The sequence below is a fragment of the Pipistrellus kuhlii genome, unplaced genomic scaffold, assembly GCF_014108245.1.
Source record: "Pipistrellus kuhlii isolate mPipKuh1 unplaced genomic scaffold, mPipKuh1.p scaffold_m20_p_40, whole genome shotgun sequence".
NCBI classification, from domain to species: domain Eukaryota; kingdom Metazoa; phylum Chordata; class Mammalia; order Chiroptera; family Vespertilionidae; genus Pipistrellus; species Pipistrellus kuhlii.
In genome coordinates, this window is record NW_023425541.1 from 1,706,129 (window position 1) to 1,731,522 (window position 25,394).

The 25,394-nt window shown below is 44.0% G+C and overlaps 1 pseudogene; it reads right to left on the reverse strand.

Annotated features, from left to right (window-relative positions):
• Positions 1 to 14,375: 14,375 nt before the first annotated feature.
• Positions 14,376 to 25,394, reverse strand: part of LOC118704099 — a 39,587-nt pseudogene continuing 28,568 nt past the window's right edge.

Below are 25,394 nucleotides of genomic sequence, written 5' to 3' on the forward strand. Positions count from 1 at the left end.
CCAGAAACATCGATGAGAGAGAAACATTGACCAGCTGCCTCCTGCACACCCCCGACTGGGGCTGTGCCCGCAACCAATGTACATACCCTTGACCGGAATTGAACCTAGGACCCTTCATCCTGCAGCCTAATGTTCTCTCCACTGAGCCAAACTGGTTTCGGCTAGTTAAATAAATTTTGATGCATACATATAATGGAATACTATACAGCCATTAAAAAGAACATGAGCAGTATGTACAGAATACTTCCATTTTTTGTGGGAAGGAAAATAGAAATATACATATTTGCCTATATTTGCCTAGAATAGGGGTGTCGAACTCAATCAGAGAAGGGGCCAAAATCTAAAATCCAGCCTAAATCGCGGGCCGAATGGTTTACTGAACAGTCATAAACTGTCATTGTGATGGAAACGCAGCGGAGTGCAGTGATGACAGCGCCGTGCGGGCCACATTGCAAGGCCTGGAGGGACGGATTTGGCCCGCGGGCCTTGTGTTTGACACATGTGGCCTAGAATATCTCTGGAAGGTATATGAATATAATATAGGCATAAAATATCTGTGGAAGGTTACATCAAGAAATTGGTGGCCATAGTTGTCTCTGGGAAAAGGCATTGTGTGACTTGGGAAAGAAGAAGACAGACCTTTTCCCCCCAAGATATATCTTTTTATTCTTTTTTAAAGTTTGCACCATGAAGCTAATAACAAATATCTTATTTAAAGAAATTCTGCAGTAGATACAAAAGGAAAACTACAATGAGCAAACAAACAAACAAACAAACACAAAAAAACTAACTTCACAGTTTCTCAAGAGACAAACTGAAGTCACCTGCCAGTCAAGGATGGTTGCATGGGAAACAACCTGCATCCTGTGGCACCCAAATCCTTGCTTAGTAAGCTGCTTTGCAAAATCATTTCCACAGTCATCATTCCATGTCCAAGTGTACTTAAAGCAGTTTCACTCTGGTCCTTCTTGCCAAGGCTACTTCCTCTATTCTGGTCAGCTTGGCTTTTACTCAATCTCTAAAAAAATCCTGGTTGGACTGCCTCCTGGGCACCCAAAAGTGAAGCCTTCTGGAAATGGAGGCTAAAATGGAAATGGGGTTTGACAAGAGTGATACACCTGAAGACCAGGACTTAACTCCCCCTTCTCCAAAAGTGCTTCTCCCAGTTATCTGAAAGAGAGCTCCATAGGGGGCAGAGCTCTTATATTTGGGTTAGGTACCCTCCCAACCAAGGCCTACCTCTGTTACCTGACCAAAGGTCCCCAATTCAATCCAACAGACTTTTTAAACCTTTAAAAAAGATCTACAAAGTCATGGGCCAGGTATAAAGTTCCCAAGGTGCTAGGGACACAAAGTAAGGGCACAGAGTACCTGCTTTCTAGGGACACATATCTAGATTCTGAAAAGGTCTGAATTAGAAGGAATCTGGGGAGATGACTGAGGTGATGGTTTTCACCCACATGACCAGATGATGGGCACCCTTGAGCTGTATAGAGGAGCTTCAGGAGTTCTGCAAACATTAAATGTGTTGGCAGATTTCAGACAGCTTAAATCATTGATTTGATCAAAATTGTCTCATGATTCTAATTGATTCACTTGATATAAGGTAAATGACATAAATTTGAACTCAGTAAACACATTTTTATTAACAAGAATTGCGTTAATCTGTTCTATTGTATATAAGTAGGGTTCTGTGTAAGATTTCATTAAAAGGGGAGAGGGGTTCCCGCTGCTTTAAAAGGTTCTCAGAAATAGACTCAGAGGAAACAAAGGGACTTGCCCAGGGTCATACACCCTTGCAGAAGTAGAGCCTGGGGCATGCCTGGCGTGTGTGGGCATGTGGGCGGCTCCTGAGACCTGTGGGCTCGGGCAGAGTGTGGGTGCAGCCAGCGGACCCAGCAGCACAGCCGCTGACCTCTACTGTCTGGAGCTGCTACAGAAACGAGATTATGAAGGCTATTTATGCTCCCTGCTGCTTCCTACAGAATCCAGAAGCTCTTTTTTTTAAAAAAAAAATATTGTTCATATTATTACAAAAGTTATTCATTTTCCCCCCTTCACTAGGTTCCCACCCCACCCTCTGCCCTTTCCCCACCCCCCACTGTCCTCATCCATAGGTGCACAGTTTATGTTCAGTCTCTTCCCGCACCCCCCACTCCTCTTTTCCCTGAGAACTGTCAGTCCACTCTCCTTCTGTACCTCTGATTCTATTATATTCAACAGTTAATATTGTTCATCAGATTTTTTAATTCCCTTGGTTTTTAGATTCACTTGTTGATAGTTACATATTTGTTGTTCATAATTTTTATCTTTATTTTTTTCCTCTTCCTAAAGAACCCCCTTCAGCAATTCATATAATTCTGGTTTGGCGGTGATTAACTCCTTTAGCTTTTTTTAAATTTGTGAAGCTCTTTATCTGGCCTTCAATTCTGAGTGATAGCTTTGCTGGGTAGAGTATTTTGGGCTGTAGGTTCTTGTTATTCATCACCTTGAATATTTCTTGCCATTCCCGTCTGGCCTGCATAGTTTCTGTTGAGAAATCAGCTGACAATCGTATGGGTGCTCCTTTATAGGTAACTACCTGCTTTTCTCTTGCTGCTTTTAATATTCTCTCTTTGTCTTTTGCTCTTGGAATTTTAATTATGATTTGTCTTGGTGTGGTCCTCTTTGGATTCCTTTTGTTTGGGGTTCTGTTCACTTCCTGGACTTGTAAGTCTAATTCTTTCACAAGGTGGGGGAAGTTTTCTGTCACTATTTCTTTCAATATGTTTTCGGTATCTTGCTCTCTCTCATCTTCTGGGATGCCCATAATTCTGATGTTGGTTCACTTGAAGTTGTCCCAGAGGTTTCTTACACTATCTTCAACTTTCTGGATTCTCTTGTCTTCTTGCTTCTGTGGAGTGCCCTCTGGCTCTTTGTGTTCCAAATCTTTGACTTGATTCTTGCGATCTTCCATTCTATTTTTAGGACTCTGTATAATATTTTTTATTTCAGAGAATGTATTCTTTATTTCTAGTTGATCCTTTATTATTTCTAGTTGATCCCTTTTCATATCTTCATAGGTCTTGTTTATTTTATCGGCCTTTTCTAGGGGATTTTTGAAAAACCTTATAAGCATGGTTTTGAACTCTATATCCATTTGCTTTTTGTCCTCCATTTCTTTCGTTTGTGATCTGTTTTCTTGTCTCAGCATTTTCACTGCTTCCCTGAGTTGGTAGGGTGGGAGGATCAGCTGTATCTATGGCAGGAGACAGCGTTATTCGACTAGACTTGGAAAACTTAAGAGCCTCTGTGCTCAGCTTGGATGGGGCAGAGTTTCAGGGTGGAGCCTACAGCCTTGGCTTCTGGTTAGCCCCACCATATGAGGTTCCTGAGCCTCAGTGTTCCTCAGTGTCCTTTGGTACTCATTGCAAGCACCTCTGAGAGAAAGGTGCCCTAGAGTTTCGCCTGCTACCAGACAGTCTAGTCTCTTCCCCAACGAGCCTGCAACTGGGATTCAGTGCAGTTGGAAGTGGGGTTAAGAGCAGTCTGGAGCTTATATCTCCTTCCCACTAGGGTAGGGGTGTCGAACTCAATCAGAGAAGGGGCCAAAATCTAAAATCCAGCCTAAATCACAGGCCGAATGGTTTACTGAACAGTCATAAACTGTCATTGTGATGGAAACGCAGCGGAGTGCAGTGATGACAGCGCAGTGCGGGCCACATTGCAAAGCCTGGCGGGACGGATTTGGCCCGTGGGCCTTGTGTTTGACACATGTGCGCTAGGGCAATCCAGTGGCTCAATCAACACTCTGTCCTCTGCAAGAAATGTGTGCGACTCAGGGGCTCTGCCTTTCACTGCTCCCCTGAGCTTCTGCCTTACAGCCCAGATTCCCTCTGTACGTGTCTGGGTCCCCAGGGTCTCACTCAGAACTGGGGTTCAGTGCTGTCGGAACTGGGGTTCAGCACAGTCCGAAGCTTTTATCTCCTTCCTGCTAGGGAACACCAGCCAGGCACTCAGCCGCCCCTCCTCTCTGGCTCCATCCTCTCTGCACACGCAACGTGTCTCCGTACCTTAGGCTTTTACAGCTCCTCTGATTTTCCTTCTGGTTTTCTCTTTCCTTCTCATTGTAGGATTTCCAGTCAGTCAACTTTCCTGTAGCTCTGGATAATGTCCACTTTATATTTTAGTTGTATTTTTTGAAATTGTGCTGTAAGGTCTACGGCCATACCACCCTGAACGCACCTGATCTCATCTGAAATTGTTGTGTAAGGCTGCAGTTAGGCAGTTACCTATGCCGCCATCTTGGTTTTCTCCCAGAAGCTCTGCTTTTGCCTGAGAGCCTTCAATGTGGACCTGGCTCAGGCTGCTTAAGGATTCAATTTCTGAGAAAACAATTGGACTGATGTGAATGCAGTTTTAGAAGAAAATGTGGACGATATATACAGTGACAATCCACCACATCAGCCTGTGGCCATTGAACTGTGAAAGGTCTGTACACCAGCAGAGGCAGACCCCATTTCTGGGCCTCAGATTGACTTCACAGAGCCCCAGTAATGAAGAAAAGCCAGGCCCTTCCAGTAGGGACTGAGAAGAATAAGTGGATGGGAAACCAACCACAGGAAAGCTGGCTGAGTGGAAGTTCTACAACTAGAAGGAAAGAGAAAAGAGCATTGAGATGTGCACAAGCGCTGAAAATCTGAGGTACGAAGGTGTGCAAATTGGGCTGGCAGCAGGCTACTGGCTGCGTGGCTTTTTCAACTTGAAGAGAGACAAGCTCCCAATTACTTTGAACTCCAGTTTCTGGGGAGACACTGGGGACCCAAACTCCTATGGGGAGAAGCTGGACTGTCTGCCATCGGGTCAGAAAGTGAAGGTGACTTTCTTGCAGAGGTGCACCCAGAAATCATTGTTTACTGTGCTAGGGCACAGGATACAGGGGCTTGGAAATGTGGAAATGCAGAAACAGCTGACTGGCAGCCATCACTGTTTGCCACATCCTAGCCTAGTAACTCCCTGAGACCCCACCCTGCACAATCTACAAACCACCTGAGCTCCACGCAGCAGCTTTTGCATATAAATGTCCTGCCCTATGGCAGCTTAACTTAACAAACTGCAGCTCTGGTCAGACAGCTCCAAAACCTCCAAACCCCAAGCAAAGAGGAGAAAACTGTAGTTCTCACTGCAGCTCCTGCTGGGTAGCCTCAGATAGTAGCTGACCTGCATCGCACTGGAGATCAAGAAGCTAGTGTATCTAGTGGTCAATGTGAGACAACAGCAGATTTCAACTATTCACATTCATAAGTGACACATTCAAGAGGCAGACTCAGTGAGCACCAAAGCCCCACTGAAACAAGTCCTACCCCATAAGTGTGTCTCCAACACAGCAGTTCTTCCATTATAGTCACAGCACATCCTCACAGCCAATTGGCCTGGAGGTCAATTCCTCCCAGTGACACCAACAACAATCAAGACTTAACTACAACAAGGCTGTACACACATCCACAAAGGGGTGCACCAAGAGTGTCCACCTCAGGTAACTGGGAAGCTGACCTATTGGGCCATATAGGACACCTAGCACACAAAGCCACCCCACCAACTCAGGGAAGCAACAAAAATGTGGAGACAAAGAAACAAATCACAAATGAAAGAAATGAAGGGGAAAAAAAACAACTGGATATAGAGTTAAAAACCATGGTTATAAGGTTTTTGAAGAATTTCCTAGAAAAGGCCAATAAATTTAATGAGACCCTCAAGGATATAAAAAGGACCAACTAGAAATTAAGTTTACACTGACTGAAATAAGAAATATTATACAGAGACCCAACAGCAGACTAGAGAAATGATAGAATCCAGTCAAAGATTTGAAATACAAAGAAGCAAAAAACACTCAATCGGGAAAGCAAGAAAAAAACAAAAAAAGTCCAAAAAATTTGAAGATGGTATAAGAGTGTAAGAAGCCTCTGGAACAACTTCAAGCGTACCAACATCAGAATTATGGGGTGTGCCAGAAGAAGACAGACAGCAAGATACTGAAAACCTATTTGAAGAAATAATGACTGAACACTTCCCCCACCTGGTGAAAGAAATAGACTTATAAGTCCAGGAAGTGAGCAGTACCCCAAACAAAAAGAATCTAAAGAAGACCACACTAAGACACATCATAATTAAAATGCCAAGAGCAAAAGACAAAGAGAGAATATTAAAAGCAGCAAGAGAAAAACACTTAATTACAAGGGAGCACCCATATGATTGTCAGCTGATTTCTCAACAGAAACTATGCAGGCCAGACGGGAATGCCAAGAAATATTCAAAGTGATGAATAGCAAGAACCTACAACCAAGATTACTCTACCCAGCAAAGTTATCATTCAGAATTGAAGGTCAGATAAAGAGCTTCACAGATAAGAAAAAGCTAAAGGAGTTCATCACCACCAAACCAGTATTATATGAAATGCTGAAAGGTATTCTTAGAAGAAGAAGAAGAAGAAGAAGAAGAAGAAGAAGAAGAAGAAGAAGAAGAAGAAGAAGAAGAAGGAGGAGGAGGGAGGAGGAGGAGGAGGAGGAGGAGGAGGAGGAGGAGGAGGAGGAGGAGGAGGAGGAGAAGAAGAAGAAGAAGAAGAAGAAGAAGAAGAAGAAGGTAAAGATAAAAATTATGAACAACAAACACATATCTATCAACAAGTCAACCCAAAAATCAAGTGAATTAAAAATCTGAGGAACAGAATAAACTGGTGAATATAATAGAATCAGAGGCATAGAATGGGAGTGGATTGATAATTCTCAGGGTAAAGAGGTGTGGAGGTTACGGGAAGAGACTGGACAAAAACTGTACACCTATGAATGAGAACAGTAGGGGGGAGGTAAGGACAGAGGATGGGGTGGGAACGAGGTGGAGGGAAGCTATGGTGGGGGAGAAACAATTATAATAATATGAACAATAAAGATTTATTAATTTTTTTAAAGTAGAGCCTGGTCCAGTAGGGCCCCTGCCAACCTATACATATTATGTATTGAATAGAAAATCTGAATTAAGAATTGAGTTGGGTTAGGAGCATCCTACCCAGGGCTGGAACAGATATCCCAAGATACTTTGGAGCTCAACCAGCCCAGCAAATCACTTTTTCCCCCCCATCACATGACCTTTTTATGGGGGCCTAAGCTTGCAATAGGCCCCAAATTTAGGCTTCTTTCTGTCAGAGGGACCTGATTGCTCTGTTCTCTGGGGATTCCAGGTATTCCCTCAAGCCAGGGCCTGGGCTGAGAAAGCCAGAATGTATTACATGCTCAATATAGCTTGACTCCCGAAGGTTGGGTCTGAGTTCTAACCCTCATTCTGCACCCCTCCTCCCACATGTTTGCCCCCTTCAACACCCACTTGCTGGCAAACACTCTTGTGGCCCATCCCCCTTAGCCATCACTCCCCTTAAAACCACTACTTTGGCCTCAGACCTCCTGCCTTTTATCTTGCCCCAGAAGTTGAGCCCTTGGGTCCCTTAATTGTTCAGGTTGCTCTTTTTTGAACTCTCTCCAACTGAGCTCCATAAATTGAGGATAATTGGACTGTCTCACTCAGGTTATGAGCCCCTGGGGCAGTGTCTTCTTGGTCTGGAATAGCCCTGCCCAGAAAGGGGGGTGATGAGGGGAGGGGCACAAGCAGGCCATCTGGTTCAGACCCCTAGGGAGAAGGCACAGGGTTACAGTGAAGACATTCATTCTCCATCAGCTAAGCTTTGCAGCCTTGGTCCCTGCTATCTTCCCTGGTCCTCACAGGTCAGCAACTGTGTGAGGAGCCAACCCTTCTCCACCAACGTTGAAAGCAATTGTCTAGTACACATGTGTCAAACACAAGGCCCGCGGGCCAAATCCGTCCCTCCAGGCCTTGCAATGTGGCCCGCACCGTGCTGTCATCACTGCACTCCGCTGCGTTTCCATCACCATGACAGTTTATGACTGTTCAGTAAACCATTCGGCCCGCGATTTAGGCTGGATTTTAGATTTTGGCCCCTTCTCTGATTGAGTTCGACACCCCTAGTCTAGTATATAAGATATTTTGCAAATAGTATCTGAGAAGTTCTAGGACTCTGGTTAAAAGGCCCACTTTTGGAGGACACCTGAATGCGTCATCAGTGAAGAAAAGATAGAGGCTTATTGAAGGGAAACAGACTGAGGAAAATCCAGGGCAACTTATCGTGAACATGTTCCATTCCACACAATAACATCTTCTCAGAAAGTTTATGTTGCACCCATCCTGAGCACTGCCAGGCATGTTGACTTGGCTACATCTAAGTTATTCAGTGAGATGGAGATAATTTTTGCTCTAAGGAGTGGTTAGAGCAAGGAGTAAGGGGTTAAAGAAAGAGATTTTGCTACAGACTCAGGACTCCCTCTTTGGCCACCATCTCATGACATCTCATTGCTCTGGTACTCCAGTGGGCCAGAACATGTCCTGGAGCAGCTTTTTGCCCATTATCCCTGGACAAGGGAGTTGCTCTCTCCCTGCCCCCATCAAAGTCATTCTCCACAGGCTTATCCTTTTCTAGTTCCCATTTTGTCAAAAGCTCCTGTCACTGTCTATCAATACACCTGAAGGCAGCGGAGCTCACCATCATACCCTCAAGGCCTGGCATGGAGCCTGGTACAGAGTAAATGTCTATTGAGTAAATTAATGAATTAATGAATTTTATAATTATTACCTGAATTCTTCCATGCTTTAGACCTGTACAGATTTATCTCCTTGCTTCCCTTATGGGTCTAAGAGTATAGCATTCCCTCGTGGGGACTGACAAGGGGAGGTCATATTGTCTATTCTCTTGCCTCCAGTCAGGACTGCATCCAAATGCCCCCAATCAGAAGGTTTCCAAGACTTTCATAAAACTAGGCAGGAAGGTAAAGAAATTAAAGATTGAAAGAAGCCGAAACCGGTTTAGCTCAATGGATAGAGTGTCGGCTTGGGGACTGACGGGTCCCGGGTTCGATTCCGGTCAAGGGCATGTACCGTGGTTGCGGGCATATCCCCAGTAGGGGGTGTGCAAGAGGCAGCTGATCAATGACTCTCTCTCATCGATGTTTCTAGCTCTCTCTCTCTCCCTTCCTCTCTGTACAAAATAAATAAAATATATTTAAAAATAAAAAATAAAGATTGAAAGAAGAAAAAAAAAACTAGGCAGAAAGGGAAACAGTTGAAAGAGCACTCAAACTTGGAATCAGAAGACTTGTTATGAGATCTGTTCTTATACTCCCTAGTTAGAACCTAAATTACAAGAGAGAAAATGAGGCTGGAAAATAGGAACAGGCTTTGTATATCAGCCCAGAGAGCATTTGGACATCCATTCATTCAATATCATCTTACTGAATACCAACTATGTCCCAGATATTGTACTAAAGACTTTCCATCACTGGTTGCTATGTGAAGCAATCGCTGAGGAGCAAGAGTGCAGACAAGGAAACAAGTTAGGAGATTATATCACTGGTATTGAGAGATAAAAACCTGAATGAAGGCAGTTGCAATGGAGAGAAGCAGACACACTGGAGAGCTATTTAGGAAGTAGAATTATTAGGACTTGATGATTAATCAGATGTGGCTGTTCATGGAGAGAGGACACGCTAGCTACACCCAGGTTTCTGTTGAGAGAGACTGAATGAATAATGGTGCCATCAATAAAAATGAAAACACCTGGCTTGAGTTTCGTAGTTTGATGCAAGAGGACTTAGGAACATAATGAGCTTGGTTTAGAACTTGTAAAATTGGAGGAGGAGAAGGAGGAGGAGGGAGAGAAGGGAGAATAGGAAAATGAAGAGTAAGAGCAGAGGAGGGGGAAGAAGGAGAGGACAGGAGGTAAAGGAGGGGGAGGAGGCTAGATAGCCACCTTAGTATAAGACTATCTAGGGAGAAACAATGCCTGCTAAGGACAGAAACTTCAAATATGCCAACTTTTAAAATGCATATAAAATACATATAAAATACATATGAAGGAGTCAGCCTGACATCTAGGACGTGAGCCATGGTAGAGGAAAATCATAAGAGCCAAAGTAGGTTTCCAAAAGACAGAAGTGTGCCAAAACCGGTTTGGCTCAGTGGATAGAGTGTCAGCCTACAGACTGAAAGGTCTCGGGTTCGATTCTGGTCAAGGGCATGTACCTTGGTTGCGGGCACATCCCCAGTAGGGGGTTTGCAAGAGGCAGCTGATCAATGATTCTCATCGATGTTTCTAACTCTCTCTCCCTCTCTGTAAAAAATGAATAAAATATATTTTTAAAAAGACAGAAGTGGTTTGCACGGGTGGTATGGAAAAAACAGTTCTAATAAAAAGAAATGTCTAGGGAGGAAGGGGTAGAAATATCTGTAAATGTTCTTATGTACTCTGCCTTGACCATTGCAGTTAGTGGAATAGTGAAAGCCTGGTAGATGTGGTTGAGGAATAACGAAGAGGTGAGGCATTAAGACACTAAATTAGATTGCTCTTTCTAGAAGCTTAGCTGATATCAAACAAATGAAAATAGAAACTGATGAAAAATATGAACTCAGAGTTTTAGAAGGTGAGCTGTCTTAGGGTAGTAAGCCAGCAGAAATTGAAGATTCAATAAAGAAGAGTCATGGTGATAGAATAGAGAATAATTGTCAGGAAAAGGAACACTCCTCCCAGAGCAAAAGGGAATAAGAAAGGACACTAGGAGATGCAAGTAAGCTTATAGTTGTGAAAGAGGAGTTCACACCCATGTCATATATTAAAAAGGGGACAAAGGTTTAGGATAGTGAAAATAGGGAAATAGGGGAGAGTGTTGAGCAGAAATGAAAAGATCAACAGTGTTTATAAAACAATTAAATTAGAAATCATACATTTGTAGTGGTATTCATCTGACTGGCATTCAGTTTTTCTCCAGAAATTCCAGCAAAAGAACAGAGGAGGCAGATTTTTCCAGTTGATTTAGGGTCTGGGGTTTGTAAGGTAAGTGCAATAGATGGGCAACAGTGCTTGGGTGAAGTTATACTTGTGACAATGATCCACCCTGTGAGCCAGGATGTGTAGGGAAAGAAGCAATGATGAGGGGCTGTTAATAAATTAGGAAAAAAAATATGGGATCAGGGTCTGAAATTGTAATTATAAGGAAAAGATACCAGAGTAGGGAAGTGCAAGATAGTGGATAGTCTCTAGGAATGAGAGAGTTCAGAGGTAGCAAGATTCTAGGTTATGGCAAACCAGAATATGTCCATGAAGTTGGTATTCTTAAGTATAGTGGAAATAAAAGTCAATAGAGCTGAGGAAGTCAAGGAACTTTGAGGTCAGAACAGTAGTCCTCAATCCTGGCTTGCAATAGAAATATAAAAAAGTGTCATTGCAATACTGACACACTATAATCACCTGTAATGTTTAAAACTATGTCTATGCTAAAGCCACATCCCCAGAAATTCAGTTTCAATTGGTATGAGTTAATCCCAGGCATCAGTATTTTTTTTTAATTTTCCAAGTGATTGCAGGTTGAGAACCATTGAGCTACAGAAATACATACAATCATCCACATGGATGTTTACATCAGTCAGTGTGATGACAGAAGTTTGAATGGAGAAGGAATATATAAACCAGAGGGGATTGAAATTCTCTAACAATGTGTTAGAATGCATGACAGTGATAGTGGGAGGAAGAGGAGAGAGGGTGATAATATCAGATGGAAAGAGTATTAAAAGAGGAAGGGGTTTTACCTGATAATGAGCAATGGTATGAAAACAGCTGCAGGGATTGGGTGATGCAGACCTTAGTTTTAGGCAATGTGCTGGCAGGATGTGGGAAGAGGAGTTGGGTTGTAGAGGAAGTATTATGCCCACAAGAAGCCTGATTTTAAGAATTAGAGCAGGAGGTATAGGATGCACTTAGAGAAGAGGTTAAGAGTGTAGGGGAGTTTGCTTACCTTAGAATGGTATTTCCAGAGCACACACTGGAATCAGGGCTGCCACACTGTTTAGTTCCAGGTGTGCCATTGTCATTGGGAAGGATGGGCCTACTAATGAGGAAAGTCCAGAACAGGATGGGAGTGAGAGTAAGAGAATGTTTGTGACCATATGATAATTCAGTGCTTCTCCTCACTCTTCTTGCTTCAGGTTTTTCTTTGGCTTCATGAAGGACTGGTTAGCAAACAGGTTTGGGATTCCATTCATTTCAGGTGGGTTTCTTCTAATAACATTCCCCTTATATATCTAAATTCACTATTTTTCTGAAATTTTCTCAACCTTCTCAGCCACTTACTCTCAGAGAGGTGCAGAGGGACAAAAAGAGTCCCATAGCAAAAGAAGTCACTGTTAAAAGAAGTTTCACCTTTATACCCCAAACAATGCATATTAGCTGAATGTCAGTGACGAACACTGACTTTGATGAAGGTTAGAAAATAGATTGCAATGGAATGGGTATTTCTTATTGGGCCTACAACAAGCTTCTGCTCTGACTTGGTTAATCCAAGCTCTATATTCAAAGAAAAGACTCATGTAATAATGCCCTTTCCCCCATCTACCCCATGTTTCACCTCACCATCTGAACCGTTTAGTCCTGAGTGATACCACCCACCCCAAACTTGGGGAAGGAAAAGGCAAATCATATTTTGCATGGGGCTTGGCATGTAAACAAGTACCCATACCTACTCTCAGCTCCCTATAGAACTTTCCAAAACAGCCAATCCTCACTTGTATAAGATCCTAGGGCTAATTAGTTTTTCTCAAACCCAGGGGTGGGGAATGGGTGTGGATGGGTTTTCCCAGCATTTTGATAGAATCCTGATAGAATTCTAGGATGACCCACCCACTCAATGATCCACACCCTTATATAATGCTCTCCCCTTGAGTGTGAATGGGGGCATTAAATATGATGGGCTGTCACTCCCATGATTATGCTACTATATGGAAAAATGGATGCTTAAGTGGTATAATTGTCCCATAGTCAGTTGCCTTTGTGATAATCAAAAGGGAGATTATCCTGGTTGGGCCTGATTTAATCAGGTGAGTCCTTAAAAGAGACAAGAACAGTTTTCAACAAATTATGCTATTGCATTTGGATATCCATAGGCAAAAAATAAATAAACTTGACCTACATGAAATCTTACATAAAAAGTAACTCAAGCCTAAACCGGTTTGGCTCAGTGGATAGAGCGTTGGTCTGAGGACTGAAAGGTCCCAGGTTCGATTCCGGTCAAGGGTATGTAGTACATTGGTTGTGGGCACATCCCCGGTAGGGGGTGTGCAAGAGGCAGCTGGTCGATGTTTCTCTCTCATCTACGTTTCTAGCTGTCTATCTCTCTTCCTTCCTCTCTGTGGAAATCAATAAAATATATTTTAAAAAATTAACTCAAAGTGGATTATATAAAATGCAAAACTATAAACATTTTAGAGTAAAACATAAGAGAAAATCTTTGGGACCTAAGAATTGGTGAATAGTGCTTAGATTTGACATGGAAAGCATAATCCATAAAAATAATAATAATTTTAACTTCATCCAAATTAAAAACCTTTGCTTGGTGAAATACCTAGTTAATAAGAAGAAAAGACAAGCTACAGATTGGGAGAAAATATTTGCAACCATATATTTGATAAAGTTAAGGTATCTAGAATGTATAAAGAACTCTCAAAAGTAAACAGTAAAAAACAAACAAACAATCCTATTATAAAGGACGCAAAAATGTGAAGATACATTCCAATGAAGAGAATATAAACATGGTAAGTAAGCACTTGAAAAGATGTTTAACACCATTAGCCATTAGGGAATTGCTAATTAAAGCTACCAATCCAAAATGCTAAAACAGGCACATACAAAAAAAGGAACACCACCAAATTCTGGTGAGGATGTGAGAAACTCATACATTGCTGGTGGGGATATAAGATACTACAGCCACTCTGGAAAAGAATATGACAGTGTCTTTTAAAAACTATATATATGCTTAACCATATAACTTAGCAATTGCACTCTTATACATTTATCCCAGAAAAAATGAAGACCTATGTTGACAAAAAATGTGTGCACAATTATTCATAACAGCTTTACTTGTAACTAGTGGCCCAGTGCACGAAATTTGTGCATGGAGGAGGGTTCCCTCAGCCCAGCCTGCACCTTCTCCAATGGGGGACCCCTTGTGGGCTGTCCGACTGCTGGTTTAGGCCCTATAGCCCCCAACTGCCCTCCTCTGCCAGCCAATTTTATTCTGATTGGTCAGTTTCTATGCCAATGTCAAAAGCTCCTCCTCTTAGGCAGCCATTTGCTTCTCACTGTTGACCCAGATTTGGTTCTTTTTTGGGGTGGGGTGGGGGTGGGGGGGCTGTTTATTAAGTGGTTATTACAAAGGTCAGACCACATAAGTGGTGTGAGCCCTGGGAATATGACCTGTCAATGTTGCTCACAAAGCCCCCAGGGCTGGTTCTGGTGAGCCCCAAGGTCAGAAATGAAACTGAAAGGCCTCGGTCACATGTTACTTCCAGACGTCCAGGCTGGGCAGCAGGGAGGACATGCCCATGACATGCCAGGTCTCCCCATTGGGCACCACCAAGGTCTGATAGGAAAGCAGCTGCATACCTGCCTCTTCCAGGAGCCCAGTCATGGTAAGCAGCATGGCAGGTTTGGAGGGCTGACCCTGTTATAAATGCAGGGGCAGACCCCTGCAGAGAGGCACTTCTGGTCTGAAGGCAGCTCTTTTTAGTGCCTGCAGCATAGGTGGGATGCCCTGGACAAAGTCCACAGCCTTGTAGGGAGCACCTGCCAGGGCCACGCTCAGGAGGCCTTCCCAGAATCCTTGCTCTCCTGGCACAGTGGGGTTATGGGATGTGGTTACATTGAGGCCGGCCTCCTTCACCAGCAGTTTGGTATTCACCAAGTTTATATCCGCATGATTATAAGCATCATTGAGGAGGCCGACAATGATTGCGGGGCTCAGGCAGTTCCTGGCATTCTTCAGGGATAAGCCCTGCATTACCACCTGGATGGTCCCTTTGGGGGACCCTGCCCAGACACATCAGATTCCCCAGAGCTTCTGCCAGACCGATCCAAGGTTTGGTGTGTGGAGAGAAGGCATTGGTAAGGGCCTGGGCATTCACGACCCCTGCCAGGACTCTCCCCTTCACCATGTCCACGAACTGGACAGCGATCTCCTCCCTGCAGCAGCTCTGGGCCTTCTTGGTGCTGGTGCCCAGGTGGGGACAGCTAATGACGTTCTCCTGGTCCACCAAGGAGCGGTCCCGAGGCTGCCTCTCCATGAACACGTCCAGTGCTGCACCCTCGTCCAAGATCCTTCTGCAGCACAGTTCACCACGTCCACACCCTTCTTGCACAGGACGAAGGTGCTGTCATTAAGCAGGCCTGTCGTGGAGGGCAGGAGAGAAGTGTGCACAGTGATGAAGTCACAGAGGGGCCAGATCTCATCCAGGGGCAGCTGCTGAATGCTGAAGGAGACCCAAACCTCTGGTGAGATGACGGGGTCGTACCCTACAGTCTTCATCCTGAAAACGGCATCTGGACAGACACCTCTCTCCCAATCCTCCTCAGGCCAAGAATTCCAGGGTCTTTCCATTCAACTCGGTTCCCATGAACTTCTTTCGGTCCCATTCATCGAAGCCATCGCCTGGGGAATCTGCCTGGCCAGACACATTAACATCCCACAGGTGAGCTCCGCAGCACTGAGACTGTTCCCATTGGGGGAGTTCATGACCAGGATGCCTTTCCTCATGGTGGCCTCCAAATCCACATTGTCCACGCCGGTGCTGGCCCTGCCCACCACCTGCAGCTTCACTGCTGCATTGATGACATCCCATGGTCACCTTGGTGGCTGAGAGGAGGATAAGGCCTTCGCGGTCCTTCAGCTCAGCTATCAGCTCCTCTTTGCTAAGGTTCTGCTTCTCCACCACCTGCAGCCCTCCACCTTTCAGGATCTGACAGCAAGGGTCCAGGCTGTCACTGATGAGCACTTTCTGTAGATTTGCGAAGGCTGTTGCTGGATTCGGCCTCGGGATTGACTACTCTCCCTGGATAGAAACACCTCTAAGCCCCCAGATTTGGTTCTGATTGGTCGGTTTTTATGCCAGTCAAGTGTCAAAAGCTCTGCCTCCTAGGCAGCCATTGGTTTCTCACCATTTACCCAGACTTGGTTCTAACTGGTCAGTTTCTATGCCAGTCACTGTCTCTGGGCCTATCAACGGGCTCTGATCAGAAAGGTGGGGCTGATCTGCAGCTCTGGTGGAGTCCTGGAGAGAAATGGAGACACAACTGCTGGCCAGACTGGGAGAGAAAGGGAGAGGAAAGTGCTGGTCAAAAGCTACCACAGAGACAACAGATCAGTCCCTGCTTCTCTCTTCTGGCCCTGATTCGCAGCCCCCTCAGCAGTCAGTGCTGGGGCACCATGCCTGCAACAGAAGCAACCCAGCACTGACTTCTGGTCTGGTCCAGCTTCAGTAGTAAAGGTGTTATACCCTGGCTCTTTTTTATAGAGATAGCCAGAATTGAAAACAACTAAGATGTCTCTCACAAGGTGAGTGATTAAATAATCAATAGTACAGTCATACCATGGAATACTACTAAGCTTTAAAAAAAGGAATGAACTATTGATACATGCAAAAGCTTGGATGGCTTTCAAGGGCATTATTCTGACTGGGAGTGGGGGAGAAGCCATTCTCAAAAGGTCACATATTGCATATTATAAAGCATTCTCAAAATTACAAAATTACAGAGTTGGGGAGCAGATTAGTAGTTGCCAGAGCTTAAAGGTAGTGGGAGAGAAAGAGGTGGGTATGATTATAAAGGGGGAACTTTTGAAGTGATGAAACAGTTCTGAATCTTGTGATTACAAAAACCTATACATGTGATAAAATGGCATGGAACTATATACACACATGCACCAACGTCAATTGGCTGGATTTGAGATTTTACTAGAATTATATAAGATGTAGCCATTGGGGAACACTTGATAAAGGATACGTTGGACCTCTCTGTACTATTTTTACAACTTCCCGTGATTCTATAATTATTTCAAAATGAAAAGTTAAAATGAGAGGGGGTGGGATCATTGCAGACACATGGAAAGGGACATGTGGCCAGGCCCTGAGGGTGGCCTCTCTAGGAGCTGAGAGTAATCCCTGACCAACAGCCACCAAAAAAATTGGGACTTAAATTCTACAATTTCAAGGAACTGAATTCTGCCAAAACCAGTTAGCTTAGTAGAGAAACCCAAGCTTCAGGCCAGGTCTCAGCCCTTTGAGCACCTTGATTTCAACCGAGACCCTGAGCAGAGAATTCAGCTAAACTGTGCCCAGATTTCTGATGTGTGGAAACCATGAGGTAGTAAACTTGTATGGTCTTACACAGCAATAGATAACTAAAGCACAGCCCTTTTGAATAACTGGGAGTTTTGTTTCCAGGGGCCATAGTTGGGGTCTACATATTCTGACAAAAGAAACCAGCAACATCAGTGGGGAGGAGCCAGTCTCAGAATTGAAACAGATGCTCATGGTAGTTCCCCAAAACTGTGGCTTTTCAGCTTAGAGGCTTGAAATGCCTCCAAACCAACACAGCTCTGTTGGCTGCTTGACCCTGCAGTCGGCTGTCACATCCCAAATCTGCTGTTCACAGTCACAAATCAATTGCACATGGAGGGAACTCTGCACTTGCCCTGCTTCCTGCTGCAGATTTTCATCTGCAGCTAATTCCTCTTGCAGTGTTACTGGACCTGCCTGGGAAGGTGGCCTCACACCCAGGTCCTCCTATCCAGTTCACAGCTGCACCAAGCTGGCCTAAGCCTAAAACACTGGCTCTTTCCCCCTTTCTTCTAGGCCTCAGGACTGGGGTTTACAGGACACCAATGCTAGCTCTCAGTGAATGTCAGAAAGGTCAAAGACATAGAGTAGGGTTACACAAGTGGGCTGGGAGCTATTTTCCCATCTTGCTTTATGCTGTTGTATATCATGGTCACTGTCTTAGTGTACTCAGGCTGCCATAACAAATACTACAGATCAAGTATCTTAAGCAACAGAAATTGATTTCCCCACAGTTCTGGAAGTTGAGAGAGAGAGAGAGAGAGAGAGAGAGAGAAAGGTGAATGAGCCCAATCTAATCACATGCACCCCTGAAAGCAGAGAACATTCTCCTGCTGGAGGCAGAAGAGGAAGGCAGAAGGGAAAGTCAAAACACTGTTGCTAGTTTGAAGATGGGGGACACATGAAAAAAAAAATGCAGGTGACCTCTCTCAAAGCAGTAAGCAGGCCCTCAGCTGGCAGCTCACATGGAAATGGACCCTTGTGAAGTAGATATTCTGCCAACAACCTAAATAAATGTGGAAGTGGAGGTTCTGACTCCAAGCCTCAGAAAGGAGTCCAGCAGAAACCTTGATCTTGGCCTATGAGACCCTGAGCAGGGAACTCAGTGGAGCCCATCTGACCTTCTAACCAACAAAACTGTGAGCTAATAAATAGGTATTATTTTAAGCTGCTAAGTTTGTATTAATGTGTTATGGAAGCCATAGAAAACTAATACAGAAGCCTTGAGATATTAGTCATATGAAGAGGCACCACCCCAGGCCCTAACATGCATGTTAAAGGAGGCATATGGCCCACCAACCGCCAGTATGACATGCTTGCCCTAGAAGTTTGATGCTGTAAGCTTTATTTATTTAGATATTTATGCATGCACTTTTGTACATATTTGTTGAGTGCTTTTTATATGTCAGACACTGTGCTAGGCCTTGAGGATACAGTAATTAGCATAAATAGAGCTATAGAACTTCCAGCCTAGACCATGGGCAAGTATCCCTCCCTTTGGCCAAATATGGAGGCATGTATTCTGACCTGTCTCAAAATCCTCTTGGGTCCTCTGAGCACCTGCATGTTTGGTGCTATTCCGCAATTGTGATGGGAATGACAGAAAAGGGTGTTGACAGAAAGGCCAGAAAAATCCTAGAGCCTTGTTACTTCTATTCTGCCCCATTGTATGTAGACATTCCTTGGGGATGCTTGTGGGAGGTGGGCAGGGATTTCAGCATATTGGGATAGACTGAAGCCCAAACAACTTAAACTGAAGATTCTCCCTAGGTTTCTGAAAGAATAAGTGTAGGGCGGAAGGGAGAGGATGAAATGAGGGTTATATCTATGACCATTTTCAAGGTTCATGGTGGATATTTGAAAAGGAGGCCGAGAAGAGGAGACACATGGTGGTAAATGTGCTTGAAGGATGTTGGGAAAGTGACTATGAACAGTAAAAAAACTGGCAAGAAATGGCAGAAGTGCCAGAAGGACATGGACAAGAGCCCAGTCTTGCTAAGCAAAAGGAATTTGAGGGGATTCTGGGTGAAGAAGCCAAGGAGAAAGAGTCAACAGTGAAGAGAGGCCCAAGCCTGGCCAAGCTCAGGGCTTCCCTCAGCAACTGAGATGCTGGGTGAGCCTAGGCTTTGGAGACTAAAGGGCCTAAGCTTTCAGGGAAGTACCAGGGGTGGGGCTTGTGGAGAGCTCAGCTCTCCAGCCCTTCAGCAGCCTTTCCTGACTCACTGGCAATCTGTTTACGGTATGTGTTTATTTGCAAGATTGGTTTCTGCTTTAGTAAAGAGAAGCTTGGCTCTCTGCCCTCTGGGCCCCTAGTTCTGTGTTAAACTTCCCTACTGGGCTGCTCCCTGCCCTGTTTGGCTGACTTTCTCCTGCCCTCTCTGTTCCTTTGGCCCCTTACTGGTGGACAGGGAAGTTCTGGGGGGGTGCTGATCGCTAGGACTGGCCAGGGCTCTGGTTACCTACAAGCCCAGACATCTGGGGTGGGGGCAGGGATCCATAGGAACCTTGAAAAACTCAAACTGAAGTCCTGCCCAGGGAAATCCACAGTTGTCCAACAAGAATTTTACTTTAATACATGTGATGCTTTTTCTGTTGTGCTTATTCAGGCTATGGCAGCTGCAGAGGGAGAGGCCCTGTGAGGGGAACAATGAGACCAGAGCTAGGTGTCAGGGTGGGGAAAAGGTAAAGGCTGCTTTGCCACTGAAGGCCAGAGCCTAGTTTGAGGAAAGGGGAGAGGTTCATGCCGTTGGGGTCTCAGAATGTAAATCCTCAGGAATGCAGGGCTATATCTAAAGGGAGAGAGGAAGGGAAGGTACAGTGGCAGCTAAGGAATGGAGTGAAGGCCTGATTGATGAGGTACATGGTGGAGATGATAAAGGGGTCAGAGAAGAGAGGGCATGAGAGAGAAACCCTTTTTACTATTGATGAATATTGTCTATTATCATAACCAGCATGTGAAGCAATTCTATATTGCAAAACTGAAGAGATAAAATTCTGGAAGATCATTCCCAAGGTTAGGAGAGAAACACCTGAATGAATCATCAGAGAAACCCTGGGGAAGTAGGTGGAGTTTGTAACCTGAACTGAAAAGACCTGAGAATTCATTGTGTTCAAGACCTGTCCATCCTCTCTTTTCTGCCAATAGACTGAGAACTGGAGGCATTCCTCAGACAAGACACTGAAATTCAGTGAGTGCTATAAGAGGGGGAGGAGAGTGAAAGATGAGCCAGGAAGAGACAGTCTTCTATTGACCTACAAAGAACTAGAAATGACCTTGTGATCATTTGATCCAATTTCTTTATTTTACACTTAAGGAACTGGAGCTCAGAGAAGGAAAATTATTTCTCCAAGGTCAGAAAGTTGTGTTCTGAGCTAAAAAGATTAGCAGGCTATAGAAAGATGCCACATTGACTACTAGAAAGAACAGCCCCAGGTATTAGCCTAGATAAGGTCTATAATCTTGGTGCCACTTAGCCACTCATGTGCCTATGGTGGATATTGCTAATTGGTAACCACACCCCAACTTCAGTGTGACTCTACATCAAAGTCATTCTTAACTGAGTATACAGCTACTACCAATGGATCTGCACTGACATGGAAATGAAAACAATGTCAGGCCTAGAATAAACAGCTGTGTGTCATAAAAGGACAGAAGTTGGTCTAATGTGGAATTGGTTAGAAGTCATTATCTAAGGCTCTTTTAGTTGAAAGCAATAGCAGAAAGGTTGCCTTTAGGAAAGGCAGGAACCAGAACAGTAGTTGAAGCCTACTTCACTCATAGTTAAGTAGTCTACTTAACTTCTTAATTCTTTCTCATTAGAGCAATGCCACCTGTGAGAGTTATTGCCAATGACTGCCTCCCATACTTTATGTCTCCCATTACCAGTTTTAAAGTCCCCAGAGAGTGAAGTTGATTGGATAAACTGGAAAAATATTTTAAAACCCTGGAACAGTAAGTGATGGACAGAGGAGAGGGTCATATAGCATAGGGCAGATTTGACCATTGGGTCTGTGAATTAAGGTATTCCCAGAGAAACTTTCAGCTGCAGTAAATAGGGAACACATTAAAAAGTGACTATTAGGGAAAGTCATTGTCTTGTTAATATGATGTCCAGAGATATGCAGTTCTGGGATTGCTTAATTTATCATCAAGGACCTGTTAGAAAAATAAAGTGAGGAAATAACTAATGGATAGACAATCAATAGTAGCTGTCACAGGGGTGTTATTGTGAGCTGAACCCCTGCTCTAAGAAGTGTCTACCCCAGATATGCTTCAGGACAACTAGAGGAAACCAAAAAAATCAGGTTGGAGTGAATGTGGGCTTTTCAGAGGCCAGAGCCATAGAGTCCTGTAAGGAGAAGTACAAGAAAGACCTTTCTAGGGCTAGATGAGGAAGTTCTTACTTCACTCATGGGACCAGGAACCAAGGTAGTTCTCTCAGGACAAATACAGAGTTTTTAGGACCAGGAGGTAATCTGTAAATGTACCTCACCTCACCCTCCCATCAAAGTTAAATTAATAAAGCAGGTGGTTCTAGAAAGAACAGAGAATCCCACCAGCCCTATTGGTGACACCAAACCAAACTTTCCAGGCAATGAGTCTCAGTAGTGGCTGTTGAACATGCAATTGAGACAGAATTGAGGCAAAGAATAGGAATGGGGATTAAGTGCCCTCTAAACTGTGCCAGCCAAGACCATTAATGGAAAGATCTGAGTTCCATAAGGAAAAGGAATCAGTCTTCTGTAAACTCATTTATTTCTAAAGTTTCATAATTAAAAATATATATATTGTGTTCTCCTTAGCTTCTGAAGAAAGTTCCTTTTGAAAATTTTCATCTTGTCACAGATCAATTCAAGTGAAAAGGCATTTGGCCACAGATGGGTCAAGATAGACAGGAAGATTATCAAAATCCCAAAAGAGATGAATTGAGGTGGTTGCGAGGAGCCACTTGAAGTCTTGGAATGAGATGAAACCAAGTTAGAGAGAGGGGTAGAATTTCTATGAGACTTAAAGGCCCTTCCTAGATGTTTTTTCTCAGGAAGAGGGGATATAGATGACTGTGGTATGTAGATAGGACAATATTTGAGGGCTTTGGGTCTGAAGGCAAGATGGAGTTGGTAAGGATTCAGGTTGAAATTCACATTCAAAGCAGAGGAAATATTGCTCTGCTTTGAATGTGAATTTGTGCAGGGTACCAAATCTCAGATAGCCTCAATTTCTTCATTTTCAGATAGAGATACCAGGTAAGAATGCTGTGAGTGTTAAATAAGGTAATACACAAAGTATTTGACATTCTTGGCCCAGAACAGATGGTCAAAGAGACAATAAAGTCAATAAAGCATACTTTCTTTTCTCCTTATCTTAATGTAATGTGTGTGTGTGTGTGTGTGTGTGTGTGCGCGCGTGTGCGCGTGCGTGCGCGCATTTGTGCTAGACACTGGACACTCACCTAAGGGCTTGGCATTCAGAGATGAAATTATACAGTCCCTTTCCTCAAGTACCTTTCAGTCTGAAAAATAAGATAAGTAAGGAAATATTACTTACAGTGATATTTCTAGCAAAGACATATATATTATAGGCCCAGTACATGAAATTTGTGCATGAGAGGGGATGTCCCTCAGCCTGGCCTGCACCTTCTCCAATCTGGAACCTCTTGGGAAATTGGGCCTAAAGTGGCAGTCAAACATCCCTTTCACAATCCTGGACTGCTGGCTCCTAACAGCTCACCTGCCTGCCTGCCTGATTGCCCCTAACCACTTCTGCCTGCCAGCCTGATCTACCCCTAACTGCTCCACTGCTGGCCTGATGGATGCCTAACTGCTCCCCTGCCAGCCTGATCTTGTCCCCAACTGCCCTCCCCTGCAGGCCTGGTCCCTCCTCTGCTGGTTTGATCTCTCCCCCAACTGCCCTCCCCTGCAGCCATCTTATGGTGGTCATCTTGTGGTAGCCCTCTTGTGATGACATGAGCGTGTGGTGCAAGGGCGCAAGGACCACCTAGGTTTTTATTAGTATATATATCAGTGGAAATAGGTGAGAAGTGAGACCAAAGGCTACCTGAAGAATTCAGGGAGAGTTTCACAGACGAGGTACCATTTAATTTGGGCTCAGAAGGATGAGTAGAAATGTGTTCAGTGGAAAAGCATTGGGGAGAGTCTTCAATGCAGAGGAAACAGCATGTGCAAAGCACAAATGTATGAGAGAGCATACTTAATTCAGTATTGTTGGTGCAATACCTGTTACCATACCAGGCAAAGAAGGTAAATTTGATTGTATAATCTGGAGCATCTTGCTAAAGGATTCTAAGCAGAAAGTGGCTTATCATATTAGCAGTGATATTAAGGATGATTTAGAGCACATGTGTCAACACAAGGCCCGCGGGCCAAATCCGTCCCGCCAGGCCTTGCAATGTGGCCCGCACCGCGCTGTCATCACTGCACTCCGCTGCATTTCCATCACAATGACAGTTTATGACTGTTCAGTAAACCATTCGGCCTGCAATTTAGGCTGGATTTTAGATTTTGGCCCCTTCTCTGATTGAGTTCGACACCCCTAATTTAGAGGAATAGAGAAAAAGATGATCAGATGTTAGATGGGACCTTAATTGGTGCATTTGCAAAAAGGGATGTAGAGGAGGAGATGAATTGGAGAGTTATTGAACATATAGAATCTTTAGAAGTTGGTGATGAATTGGATGTGGAGAATGAGAGAGAAAAGGAGTCTAGGATTTGTCTGATGTTTGGGCAGCTATGTAGATTATGAGAACATGAACTGGGCCAGGCAACACAGGAGGAAGAGGAAACATAATATGGGGAAGGGAGGACATGAGTTCTGTTTTGAAACATTAGGTTGAAGAGCCTGTGGGATGTCCAGGTGGAGATGTTTGTAGGCAGCTCAGGAGAGAAATCTGAACGGAAATTGATATTAGTAATAGTTAAGAGGAGGAGAGGAACAGCAACATTAAAAGGTGGACAGTTTATCTAATCTCTATGTTGTACAACTGAAACTAATCCTATCTAATAAAGAGGGAATATGCTAATTGACCCTCACACCATTGCAATATGACGGCACCCACAACCAATAAGGAGGGAATATGCTAATTAACTGCCATACCCTCAAAGATGGCAGTGCTCACAGCCACAAGATGGCAGCGCCCAGTCCCTCAGCCCCACCGGGGCACCTGCCTCCGGGGTCCCCCAGACCACTCAGCCTCACAGGTATCCAAGGCTGGCCTGAGGCACAGGCAAGCCTTAGATGGTGGCTGCCTAGTTGCCCAGGGCCATCTGAGGCTCAGGTAACCAGGGCTGGCTTAGACTTCACTGTCAGCAGTGGAAGCAGCAGAGGAGTGATGGGGAGTCACCTTCCCCTAATCACCGGGTCGCCTCCTGCCCCAGAGGGTTCCCAGATTGTGAGGTGAGTAGGCAGGCTGAAGGACACCCCCTCCAGTGCATAAGTTTTCATGCACCGGGCCTCTCGTATACTATAGTATGACAACTGTACTTTAATAAAACTTTAAAAAGTAGGTGAAGAGAGACCCTTAGAAGATAGTCTGGTAGTTCTTCAAAAGCTTAAACATAGAGTTATTGTCTGACTCAGAAACTCTGCTCTTAGAAAGGAAAACACATAGCCATATAAAGGTTTGTATATGCATGTTCATAGAAGCGTTATTCACAATGGCCAAAAGTTGAAAACAACTTAAAAGTCCATCAATGGATGAATGTTAAACAAATTGTGGTATATGCATATAATGGAATATTATTCAACCATTAAAAGGAATGAAGTTTACTGACACATATAGATATATTTTAACAATTATGCTAAGTGAAAAAATACAGACACAAAAAGCCACATATTGTATAATTCCAAGTATATGAAGTGTCCAGAATAGATAAATTCAGAGTTACAGATTAGTGGTTGCCTAAAGCTGGTGAGGATTGAGAAATTAGGAGGTTGTGGCTAAGGAGTATGAGGTTTCTTTTGGGGATAATGGAAATGTTCTGGAATTAAATAATAATGAAGGTTGCTCTATTTGGTGTATACACTAACAGCCACTGAACTGTATATTTTAAATGAATGAGTTGTATGGTATGTGAATTATATCTCAATAAAGCTGTAACTAGATTTTTTTAAAGACAGGCAGAGA